At 42.9% G+C, this 12,367-nt stretch overlaps 1 protein-coding gene across 2 annotated transcripts in view; it reads right to left on the bottom strand.

Annotated features, from left to right (window-relative positions):
- The window catches only part of PDE7B (phosphodiesterase 7B), a 387,906-nt gene that overhangs the window by 269,760 nt on the left and 105,779 nt on the right, over window positions 1–12,367 (bottom strand). The window lies entirely within an intron of this gene.

Raw genomic sequence — 12,367 nt, 5'->3', positions numbered from 1 at the left:
ACCGAAATCCGCACGGACAGGATACGCGGTGACGTGGCCGCGCCGTCGCCGCGACGATGACGTGGCAACGTGCGCGACCCTGGAAGGTCAATGCTTTCACGCATGCGCCGAATCACTTCGACGCATGCGAGGGCTTTTGGCCGAGCGGACATGTCCGGTAAGTCGTACAGACGACCGAACATGTCAGACGGACAGGCTTCCAGCGGACATGTTTCTAAGGCCCCGTACACACGACCAAACATGTATGCTGAAACTGGTCCGCGGGCCAGTTTCAGCATACATGTTCGGTCGTGTGTGGGCGCGAGCGGGCCGAATTCCAGCAAACATTTGCCCGCCGGGCCTTTTCCCAGCGGGCAAATATTCCTGGACGTGTTTTAAAACCGTCCGCTGGAATCCTGCCCGCTCGGACATGTACGGTCGTCAGTACAGACCTACCGTACATGTCCAGGCGCCCGCCGTCCCTCGCATGCGTCGAATGACTTCGACGCATGCGTGGAAGCCTTTAAATGGCAGGCCCGCCCACGTCTCCGCGTCATCGCCGCGTCATCGTCGCGGCGACGACGCGGACACGCCCCGCGTATTGTTTACGCGCGGACTTCTGTACGATGGTGTGTACAACCATCGTACAGAAGCCCTCTGGCAGACATGTACGGTGAAAACGGTCTGACAGACCGCTTTCACCGTACATGTTTGTTCGTGTGTACCCGGCCTTAGCATGCTAAGAAACATTCGTCCGCTGGAAACCTGTCCGATCCACTGGAAAATTGTCCGGTCGGCCGTACACACGACCGAACATGTCTGCTGAAATTGGTCCACGGACCAGTTTCAGCAGACATGTTCGGTCATGTGTACGAGGCCTAACAGACAAAAGAACAGGAAGTGAGGATTTCTCAGAAGAAATAAGGACATTTAAAAGCAAAATCAAAGGATGAGGTAAGTGAAGGAGGACTGCACTAAGGTAAAGGAAGCTAGTTAGGGGGAAAAAATCCTTTACAACCCCTTTAAGAAATGATTTCTGATTTGTCACTGTATGTCACTGTCTGAACTGTTGCTCTTTGCACTGCTTTGCTAATAATACGTTCAAAAGGCATTAACCAAAAGTGAAGAATCAGAAATGATGTTAGCAAGTTAATGGCACTTTTCATACCATCAGTGAACTTCTCATTGTATAACACAAATCTTAACAGCACTAAAATATTAATGCAGATATTCAGGGGACAGTACAAAAACAAATCGCCAAGTGTAATTTGCAGAATTCACTTTAATAAAGGCAGAACATAATCAAAAAGATTATGATTGGTTGTTAGGATACTGACCTTTGCAGGATTCTACTTCTTGCTCTATTTTATTAAATGTGCCCAAGGTTCATTTAAATGCATGCTACCTTCCAGAAACGGTTTTAGAAATTAGAAATGTAGATGATAGAGAACTGGCTTAAAGAAAACAAAGGGCCAGATTCAGGTACATTTGGACAGGCGCAGCGTATCAGAGATACGCTACGCCGCCGTATCTTACCTGGCTCTAAGTCGAATCCAGGAAGATTTTGCGCCGTAAGTTACGGCGGCGTAGTGTATCTCTCGGCGCGTATTTCAAATTGGGCGGGTAGGGGGCATGATTCATTTAAATGAAGAGCGTCCCCGTGCCGATTGAACTGCGCATGCTCCGTTTTGAAATTTCCCGCCGTGCTTTGCGCGAAATGACGTCGCACCGACGTCATTTTTTGAACTTCGACGTGAGTTACAGCCTTTCCTATTCACGGACGACTTACGCAAAAAAAAGAAATTTAAAATTCGACGCGGGAACGACGGCCATACTTTAACATGGCAAGTCTATATATACGCCACATAAAAGCAGCTTTAACTATACGCCGGGAAAAGCCAACTAGCGACGACGTAAGAGAATGCGACGGCCGCGCGTACCTTCGTGGATCGACAGAAGAAAAGCTAATTAGCATACCCGACGCGGAAAACGACGCAAACTCCACCCAGCGGGCGCCAAAGTATTGCACCTACGATCCGAAGGCGTACAAAGTTTGAGGATTGAGGATTGAGGATTCAAACTAAAGATATGACGCGGCAAATTTGAAAGTACGCGGGTGTATCAGTAGATACGCCGGCGTACTTGCTCTGAGAATCTGGCCCAAAGTGCTTATCAATTCCTCAAATTCAGAATAGTCAAAAGGTATACAGCAGGTGGTACACCCCTAAAATTCATGGGTAATGGTATTGTTTTTGTGTGTCAGTATAGATGAATGTAAAGTCATATATTTGAGCGATGGAAATATGCATGCAAAGTAACATTCTGGGGGTAGGGATCAAATTAGGTGAATCAATCATCAAAAAATAATTTGGGATTCTTGTAGATTAAAGACCTAAAAAACATAAGACAATGCCAGTTTGTAGTTTGCAGAGCTTGCAAGAAACCTTTTTGAATTAAAAGTATGGATCTAAGTGAAGACAATGTCGGAGGGATCCCTACAATGCCCATTTGTAGTTTGTAAAGCTTACAAGAAACCGTTTTGAATTAAAAGTATGGATCTAAGTGAAGACAATGTCAGAGGGATCCCTACAATGCCCGTTTGTAGTTTGTAAAGCTTACAAGAAACCTTTTTGAATTAAAAGTATGGATTTAAGTGAAGACAATGTCGGAGGGATCCCTGCAATGCCCATTTGTAGTTTGTAAAGCTTACAAGAAACCTTTTTGAATTAAAAGTATGGATCTAAGTGAAGACAATGTCGGAGGGATCCCTACAATGCCCGTTTGTAGTTTGTAAAGCTTACAAGAAACCGTTTTGAATTAAAAGTATGGATCTAAGTGAAGACAATGTCGGAGGGATCCCTACAATGCCCATTTGTAGTTTGTAAAGCTTACAAGAAACCGTTTTGAATTAAAAGTATGGATCTAAGTGAAGACAATGTCAGAGGGATCCCTACAATGCCTGTTTGTAGTTTGTAAAGCTTACAAGAAACCTTTTTGAATTAAAGTATGGATTTAAGTGAAGACAATGTCGGAGGGATCCCTGCAATGCCCATTTGTAGTTTGTAAAGCTTACAAGAAACCTTTTTGAATTAAAAGTATGGATCTAAGTGAAGACAATGTCGGAGGGATCCCTACAATGCCCGTTTGTAGTTTGTAAAGCTTACAAGAAACCTTTTTGAATTAAAAGTATGGATTTAAGTGAAGACAATGTTGGAGGGATCCCTGCAATGCCCATTTGTAGTTTGTAAAGCTTACAAGAAACCTTTTTGAATTAAAAGTATGGATCTAAGTGAAGACAATGTCGGAGGGATCTCTACAATGCCCGTTTGTAGTTTGTAAAGCTTACAAGAAACCTTTTTGAATTAAAAGTATGGATCTAAGTGAAGACAATGTCGGAGGGATCCCTACAATGCCCGTTTGTAGTTTGTAAAGCTTACAAGAAACCTTTTTGAATTAAAAGTATGGATCTAAGTGAAGACAATGTCGGAGGGATCTCTACAATGCCCGTTTGTAGTTTGTAAAGCTTACAAGAAACCGTTTTGAATTAAAAGTATGGATCTAAGTGAAGACAATGTCGGAGGGATCCCTACAATGCCCGTTTGTAGTTTGTAAAGCTTTTTGAATTAAAAGTATGGATTTAAAGGGAAGACAATGTTGCCCCTAACACTAATGCCCCGTACACACCATCACTTTATGTGATGAAAAAAAACGACATTTTCTGTGAAGTAAAAAATGACGTTTTTGAAACTTCAATTTTCAAAGACGAAGTTGCATACACACCATCGTTTTCTCACAATGATCTTGCAAAGTGAGGTTACGTTCCACCACGTTTTACCATTGAAGCTTGCTTCATAAGTAGCTTCTGGGCATGCGTGGATGAAAAAACGTCTTAGAAAACGACGTTTTTTGCTACACACGGTCAATTTCTGTGAAGTAAAAAGTGCACTTTTGAAAAACGACACATAAAATTGAAGCATGCTTCAATTTTTTTTGGTCGTTTTTTACAAGACATAAAACGACGTTTTCCCCCACACACAGTCAATTAAAGTGACGTTTTTAAAAACGTCATTTTTTTTCATCACATAAAGTGATGGTGTGTACGCGGCATAAGCTTTAGTACAAACGTAACTTGAATATGCAGTTCAGGTTTGTCCATCGGTTAACAAAAACATTTCATAGGATTGGAAAAAATAAAGAAATACATCAATAGAGGGCATGTATTGCAAATATTGAACTTTACTTTGAGATTACACCATGAACAGAAACCTATGAAATATGGGCTGTGAATGCTAACTTCCTTCTGAAAATGCTTGTTGCCTGTCTTTTTCTCATTTCAAAGCTTTACTAGTAATAGATCAAATAAGTATACAGCCAGTGAAGCCATACTAAAGCCAGAACTTATGATCTTTTTACTTATTTTGGGTCAGTGACTAAATTAATCATCCTAGCTGCCAGACAGCTAGTATTCTCAGAAAAAGGTCAACAATAGCAGCATACATATTTATTTCAATACATGTTTGCTTTAACCACTTTCCGCCCAGCGCATAGTCAAATGACACCCGCAGAAACCCTTTGTCCCTCCGGGTGACCGTCATATGACGTCCTGGGATTCGTACAGTGTGGAGAGCGCACACTCGCCGACGGCGCCACGCACTTGCATCACTGAGGACCCGATGCGCGTGCCCGGTGGCCGCGATGTCCGCCGGGCACCCGCGATTGCTCGTCACACAGAGCCAGCGACGTGGATCTCTGTGTGTGTAAACACAGAGATCCACGTCTCGTCGGGGAGAGGAGACCAATGGTGTGTCCCTTGTACACAGGGACAACGAGCGGTCACCTCCCCCAGTCAGTCCCCTCCCCCTACAATTAGAATCACTCCCTAGGGAACGCATTTAACCCCTTGATCGCCCCCTAGTGTTAACCCCTTCCCTGCCAGTCACATTTATACAGTAATCAGTGCATATTTATAGCACTGTTCGCTGTATAAATGTGAATGGTCCCAAAATAGTGTCAAAAGTGTCCGATCTGTCCACCGCATAATCGCAGTCCTGACAAAAACTGCAGATAACCGCCATTACTGGTAAAAAAAATAATACAAATAAATGCCATAAAACTATCCCCTATTTTGTAGGCGCTATAACTTTTGCGCAAACCAATCAATATACGCTTATTGCGATATTTTTTTTTAAATTGGGATATTTATTATAGCAAAATGTAAAACATATATTTTTTTTCAAAATTGTCAGTCTTATATGGTTTATAGCGCAAAAAATAAAAACTGCAGAGATGATCAAATGCCACCAAAAGAAAGCTCTATTTATAGGAAAAAAGGACGTCAATTTAGTTTGTGAGCCATTTTGCACGACCGCGCAATTGTCATTCAAAGTGTGACAGTGCTGAAAGTTGAAAATTGGCCTGGGCAGGAAGGGGGTGAAAATGCCCGGTATTGAAGTGGTTAAACTTGAGGTCCAGGCAGATAAAAACATAAATATATTACAAGTACAACTAGTGGAAGTACCACAATAAAAGAGAATATGCAAGCTTTGGTGTAAATACTTTTGTTACATCCAGAAGCAGATGGGCAAGATTGAAGGTGTTACTTCACACTTCTTGTTTGATTTTTCTAATACCTTTTTTTACCAACTGACCAACCAGCCTAAAACTCTAGACAGATATTAAAAGCAAAATATAATGAAGCTGTGTATTCATTATTAAAATAATTATAATGTCCTTAAAAATTCAACTAGTGCAAGTACCTGAAATTCCTCATTAGGTAATCCCCTATACTGTAGATCTCAGACTATATGAGGAAGGGACTGTAAAGCCTGGTACACACCACCCAGCAGGTTGAATGAAAAAAAACTGACAGCTCTGGTTGGAGCCGCTGTACTAATGACCCAATGTTGGTACAGCGATCTCCCCCCGCTGAGCTATTGTGTTCCAACAGGGGGACGGCCCCCCACCAGAACACTCTGGTCAGCGCTCATAGTGTGTACTAGGCTTAAAATGATTGTAAAGTCTTGTTTTTTTTTCTCTAAAAAAATAGCGAACATATTATACTTACTTGCCCTGTCCAGTGGATTTGCACAGAGCAGCCCTGATCCTCCTCTTCTCGGGTCCCTCTTTGTTGCTCTTGGACACTCCCTCCTGTTACGTCCCCCCACAGCAAGCAGCTTGCTATGGGGGCACCCAAGCCGAGCTGCAGCTCCGTGTGTCCATTCAGATACAGAGCTGCGGTTCAGTCCCACCCCCCCTCTCTCCTAAATTGGCTAACTGACTTTGATTGACAGATGCGGGAGCCAATAGAGGTGGGGCTCAGGTAAGTATTAGAGGGACTGAGGGGGCTGCTGCACACTGAAGGCTTTTTATCTTAATGCATAGAATGCATTAAAATAAAAAATCTTTTAACTTTACAACCACTTTAGGCTCTGCTGCATGTACATGTGCATACAAGGAACATGTTCACACTAAGGCCGGGTACACACGGACAAACATGTATGGTGAAAGCGGTCCGTCGGACCGTTTCCACCATACATGTCTGCCAGAGGGCTTCTGTACGATGGTTGTACACACCATCGTACAGAAGTCCGCGCGTAAACAATACGCGGGGCGTGTCCGCGGTGTCGCCGCGTCGATGACGCGGTGTCGCCGCGACAATGACGCGGCGACGTGGGCGGCCCGCCTTTAAAATGCTTCCACGCATGCGTCGAAGTCATTCGACGCATGCGAGGGACGGCGGGCGCCTGGACATGTACGGTAGGTCTGTACTGACGACCGTACATGTCCGAGCGGGCTGAATTCCAGCGGACTGTTTTAAAACAAGTCCAGGAATATTTGTCTGCTGGGAAAAGGCCCGGCGGGCAAATGTTTGCTGGAATTCGGCCCGCTCGCGCCCACACACGACCAAACATGTCTGCTGAAACTGGCCTGCGGGCCAGTTTCAGCAGACATGTTTGCTCGTGAGTATGGGGCCTTAGAGAGAGTATACTTCATCAATCTGCTGCAAATTCCTTATTGTGCAATCATAGGCAGAGGTCTGCTATAGCTGCTGACTTTTAATAAACACTCACTTGTCCAAGGATCCAGCACTGTCCTCACTTGGGCCAGTTTCTTCACAGGTCTTTGGTCCCCAATGTCGGCATGTTAACTGTGGGCAGCCAGCTATGAGACTCCTTGCAGCTTTATTCACTGCTTTATCTGAGAAATGAGGAGGGAGATAGCCAAGAAAGCCTTGGCTCTTGTGCACATCACTGGATCAAGTTTGGGCTCAAGTATGTATTTAGGGGGGCCTGTGTGGGGAACTGCATGCAGAAAGTATGTTTTTACCTTACTGAATAGAATGCAGTTAAGTAAAAAACCTTCTGCCTTTACAACAACTTTAAATCTCAGGACTGTCTGTACAAAATTAAAATCCATTGGCAGGTAAAGCAGCCCTCTTTATTCGTGTATAGTGTAAAGCAGCCCTCTTATATGCATTTCAACTGTATAATACCCCGTACACACGATGGGAATTTCCATTGGGATAAACTCAGACGGATTTTTCTGACGGAATTCTGTTCAAGCTGTCTTGCATACACACGGTCAAAACGCGGTGACGTACAACACTAAGATGAGCCGAGAAAAATTAAGTTCAGTGCTTCCGAACATGCGTCGACTTGATTCTGAGCATGCACGGTTTTTTCTCCGTCGGAGTTCCACACAGACGATCAGAATTTGCGATAGAATTTTTTTTTCATCGCAAAAAAAGAGAACATGTTCTCTTTCTAAGTCTGTCGTAATTTCCGATGGAAAAAATCCGATAGAGCATACACACGGTCGGAATATCCGATGATAAAAATTCTGTCTGACTTTTTTCATCGAAAATTCCGATCGTGTGTACAAGGCATAACTGTTTGACTGGCATTTGTCTTATAAATGAATGCAACATGTCTGCCAATACTAAGTGCCAGCAAGTACCTGTATTTTTTCTTCAATTCCCTCTGTGACTGGGGAGGACACTGCTATTGTTCTCTGTATCACTAAACTATTATCCAATTACGATTGCACAGCATAGTAGTAAGTTCCTTGGGGCAGATCCACATAGATCTGCACCCGCGCAGCGTATTAGAGATACGCTACGCCGCCGTAACTTACTTGGCCTTCTTTCAAATCCAAGGCAAGTCTATCTATACGCCGCAAAATAGCAGCTTTAACTATACGCCGGAAAAAGCCGACTAGAGACGACGTACGAGAATGCGACGGCCGCGCGTATGTTCGTGGATCGTCAAAAATAGCTAATTAGCATACCCGACGCGGAAAACGACGTGAACGCCACCCAGCAGACGCCGAAGTATTGCATCTTAGATCCGAAAGGCGTACGAGGACGTATACCTGACGGATCTAACCCAGATGCCGTCGTATCTTGGTTTGAGGATTCAAACCAAAGATACGATGCGGGTAATTTGAAAGTACGCCGGCGTATCAGTACATACGCCGGCGTACTCTGTCTGTGGATCTGCCCCTTTGTTTTTAATTATTGTGTGAATCATATATATCTTAGGCCAAATTTGTCAGTGTTGGCAGTGGAATCCGGGGGGGAAAGCGGGGGTGGGGGTGGCGTTGAGAGACAGTGATTATTGCTAGTGGATCTAACACCCACTAGCAATATTTGCAAGGTAAATCCTGCAGGCTGGTTGCTCCCAAGTTGGTAGATCGATTGACTTGGGTACATTTAGCCTGCCCATACATGGTTCAAATCTCAGCCAGTTCCTGTTGAACTGGCCAAGATTCAAACCGTCTATGGCCAGCTTTACAGTCATTTCTACTTATCTTTAAAAAAATTGCGAAAAATAGAGTAGAACTGCTTCCCCAGCAATAGATCTAGTGTAGGTAGTTTTTTTTTATGCTGGGGCCTAATAGTTTGTTTTTGTTTTCTGGGACCCAGATTATGGGTCTGCCACTGGGATCCTGCAAAGTGTGATCACCAATATAACACAAGCAAACCAATGTCATATTTTAAATTTTGGGACCCCCTCCCCCACATGTTGGCACCCCATTAAGGGCTCTGGCCAACAGGGTATATACCATTGGGTTAGAATACGCGAAAGGAAGGGCCACACTACTGCTTTTTGCTTCTTTTAATAATTGCTAATCTTCTCTGAGTGACAGCATCCCATCAGACCCACTTCTTCACTAATGCATTTTACAATAATGTAGGGCTAATGCCGCATACACACGATCGGAAATTCCGACAACAAATCTTCGATGTGAGCTTTTTGTCGGAAATTCTGACCGTGTGTAGGCCCCATCGGACATTTGCTGTCGGAATTTCCAACAAGAAAAATTTGAGAGCTGGTTTTCAAAAGTTCTTGTCGGAAATTCAGTTAGTCTCGGAATGCTCGGAATCATTGAACTTCATTTTTCTCGGCTCGTAGTACTGTTGTACGTCACCGCGTTCTTGATGTTCGGAATTTCTTACAACATTTGTGTGACCGTGTGTATGCAAGACAAGTTTGAACCAAAATTCAGTCGGAAAAAAAATCCACGGTTTTGTTGTCGGAATTTCCGATCGTGTGTACGCGGCATTAGTCTGGGTTCGAGGATGAATGTTACTGCCCTAATGGTCATAAAGTGCAGAATTACAATATAATAAGCTGCAATAACTTTTTAACTTACCTTTGGAATCCACACCAGAACTGAATATGACACCGGTTATTTTATAGCAGCTATTATATCAGCTGACAAAACACATCAGTAGGTTTATATGTTATTGATACACTATTTTATATGATAATCACTATAAATGTGCCTTAATACTGTATATAATCTAGCAATATTGCTTTCATTTTTTGCAGAGAATATCAACCCAAAGAACACATTTGATACCTAAAACCCTCAAAGCCTTCAGCAATATCCTTGTTTAAGTAATCTCTTGGATGTTGTCCAGATTTTGGAACGATTGATATTCATGCTGAACAAAAGCCTGTTTATGTAACACTTTTAGCATTTCAAATGAATAATGCTTCTGAATCCATAACTATTAATTATATGCTATTTCATACTAGAGCAATTTTAAAGGGAGATTACATCTGTGCTTCTATGAAAAAACCACAGATAAAATTGGGATTACGTAATCTGCAACAGAATAAAAACCCCTAAGGGCGGACATTCCGCGGCCACAAAATACTGTATTCCATGTCATCAATGACAAAACTGTATTTTTTTCATTTACATATTCAACTATATTTAACTATTTTACCATAATAAATGCTTAGCAAATTTGGTGGCACCCCACACAAGTTTAGTGTTTACTTTCCACGTAAACATAAACTGAAAATTAGCTGAAGAAAATGGTCATGATAATGAATTATTTTTATATCTTTTTAACAGTTTGCGCCACTAAAGCCTAGTACACACTAGTCGTTTTTGGTTCAATCCACCAGAGCTGAGTAAAAAAAAAACTGACAGCTCAAGAGGAGGTGGTGTACTAACAATCCAACGTTAGTACAGCGATCTCCCCTGTTGTTCTATTGTGTTCTGATACGGGGAAAGCCCCACCTACTCCAGAACACATCGGTCATCGCTCTCAGCCATTGGCTCAACCCCCTTTCTCCTGATCTGTTAATGAATGTAAATCCTTGCATGTTGTTTTTACCTACTGCTGTACCCAACGAGTAACAACACAAAGATTCCCATTATATTCGATGGGGACTGTTCACACCTGAGCGCTGTGTTGCTGCTTGTTATGGGTAAAGTTACTTAAAGAGGTTGTAAAGGTAAAAAAAAATTTCCTAAATAGCTTCCTTTACCTTAGTGCAGTCCTCCTTCACTTACCTCATCCTTCAATTTTGCTTTTAAAAATCCTTATTTCTTCTGAGAAATCCTCACTTCCTGTTCTTCTGTCTGTAACTCCACACAGTAATGTGAGGCTTTCTCCCTGGTGTGGAGTGTTGTGCTCGCCCCCTCCCTTGGACTACAGTAGAGTCAGGATGCTCTCTACGTTGCAGATAGAGAAAGGAGCTGTGTGTTAGTGGGCATCCTGACTCTCCTGTAGTCCAAGGGAGGGGGCGAGCACGACACTCCACACCAGGAAGAAAGCCTTGCATTACTGTGGTTCATGTCAAGTTACTTAGCTTTACTATAACCAGTAAAATCCTTGAGTGTTATTTACGAAAGGCAAATCCACATTTTAGCTTGCAAGTGATCCCCTCATTTCAGATCTACCCCTCAGATTTACAGCGACTACACTTCCAAGTGCACTTTCAGGTGTACGTTTATCAAACAGAGAAGAGCTGAGATCCTGATGATCACGGCTGATCTCTCAGGTGTACCAGTTTATGAAGCTGAGATGAGGAGTGGAGAACATGTTTTTCACTTCTCATCACAAGACACACCCTTCTGTCATTCACTTTTACACAGATGACCAGTTTATGAAGGTGAGATCTGAGGATTTCACTGGCTATCTCTGTAAAAATATCTCCGTCCCAGATTCTCCAGCTCAGAGGTTGAGAATATGGGTGAGAAGCTGCTGTGATGTGAAGAAGGAGGTTTCTTTCCTCCTAATATCAGCAAAAGCAAGCTTAAAGATTGATATACCGTATTTATTGGGGTATAGCGCGCACCCCTAAAGTTGCAGCGGATTCCTGTGGAAAAAAGTTTTTTTGTATTTACAGTTTTGGTGTCTTGTGCGGCGTCCATTGGCGGCCTCGTCGGGTCCGGCGTCCTTCTGCGACGTCCTCCCCGCTCGTTTCCCGCGCCGAGTTTGAATACTGCGCCAACATATACAGAGTGCAGTACACTCGTGTATTGTCGGGCAGGCTCGGCAACTCTCACGCTGACGTCCTGTACGTCCAGGACGTGAGCGCGGAAGGAGCTGAGACTGCCCGACTATACCCGAGTGTACTGCGCTCGGTATATGTCGGCGCAGTATTCAAACTCGGCGCGGGAAAGCGAGTATCGGCGTATACCCAAATGCAGTTAGCAAACATGCATTTTGCCACACATTTTGTCATTTGACAAATACTCTAGCAACTTGCCAAAATGCACATTGAAAAAATGCACAATGCTCCATGCCCAAAATGTACATTTTGGTGCTTTTTTTAACATGTATTTGTATTTCAAAAGTGGCTAGCAAATGTGTGGTTTGCCAAAATACGCATAAAAAGCAAATCAAAATACACATTAATAAGGTGTCAAACTATATGCTAAAAAAGCGCCAAAGTGTGCATTACAAACCATACCAAAATGTATCTTAAAATAACCTGTGCCAAAATGTGTGCTAAAGGACCAAAATGTGTGTTTAAAAAAATGCACAATAAAAAAACCCACGGCCAGATGTGTGTTAAAAAAATATGCCATGTTAAAAAAATATGCCAAAATATGCATAATTAATGCCAAAATTAGCAATTAA

This window comes from Rana temporaria, chromosome 4 (assembly GCF_905171775.1).
Source record: "Rana temporaria chromosome 4, aRanTem1.1, whole genome shotgun sequence".
Classification (NCBI taxonomy): Eukaryota; Metazoa; Chordata; class Amphibia; order Anura; family Ranidae; genus Rana; species Rana temporaria.
Note: the sequence above shows the minus strand (reverse complement) of the source record. Positions and strands in the feature narration are given on the sequence as shown.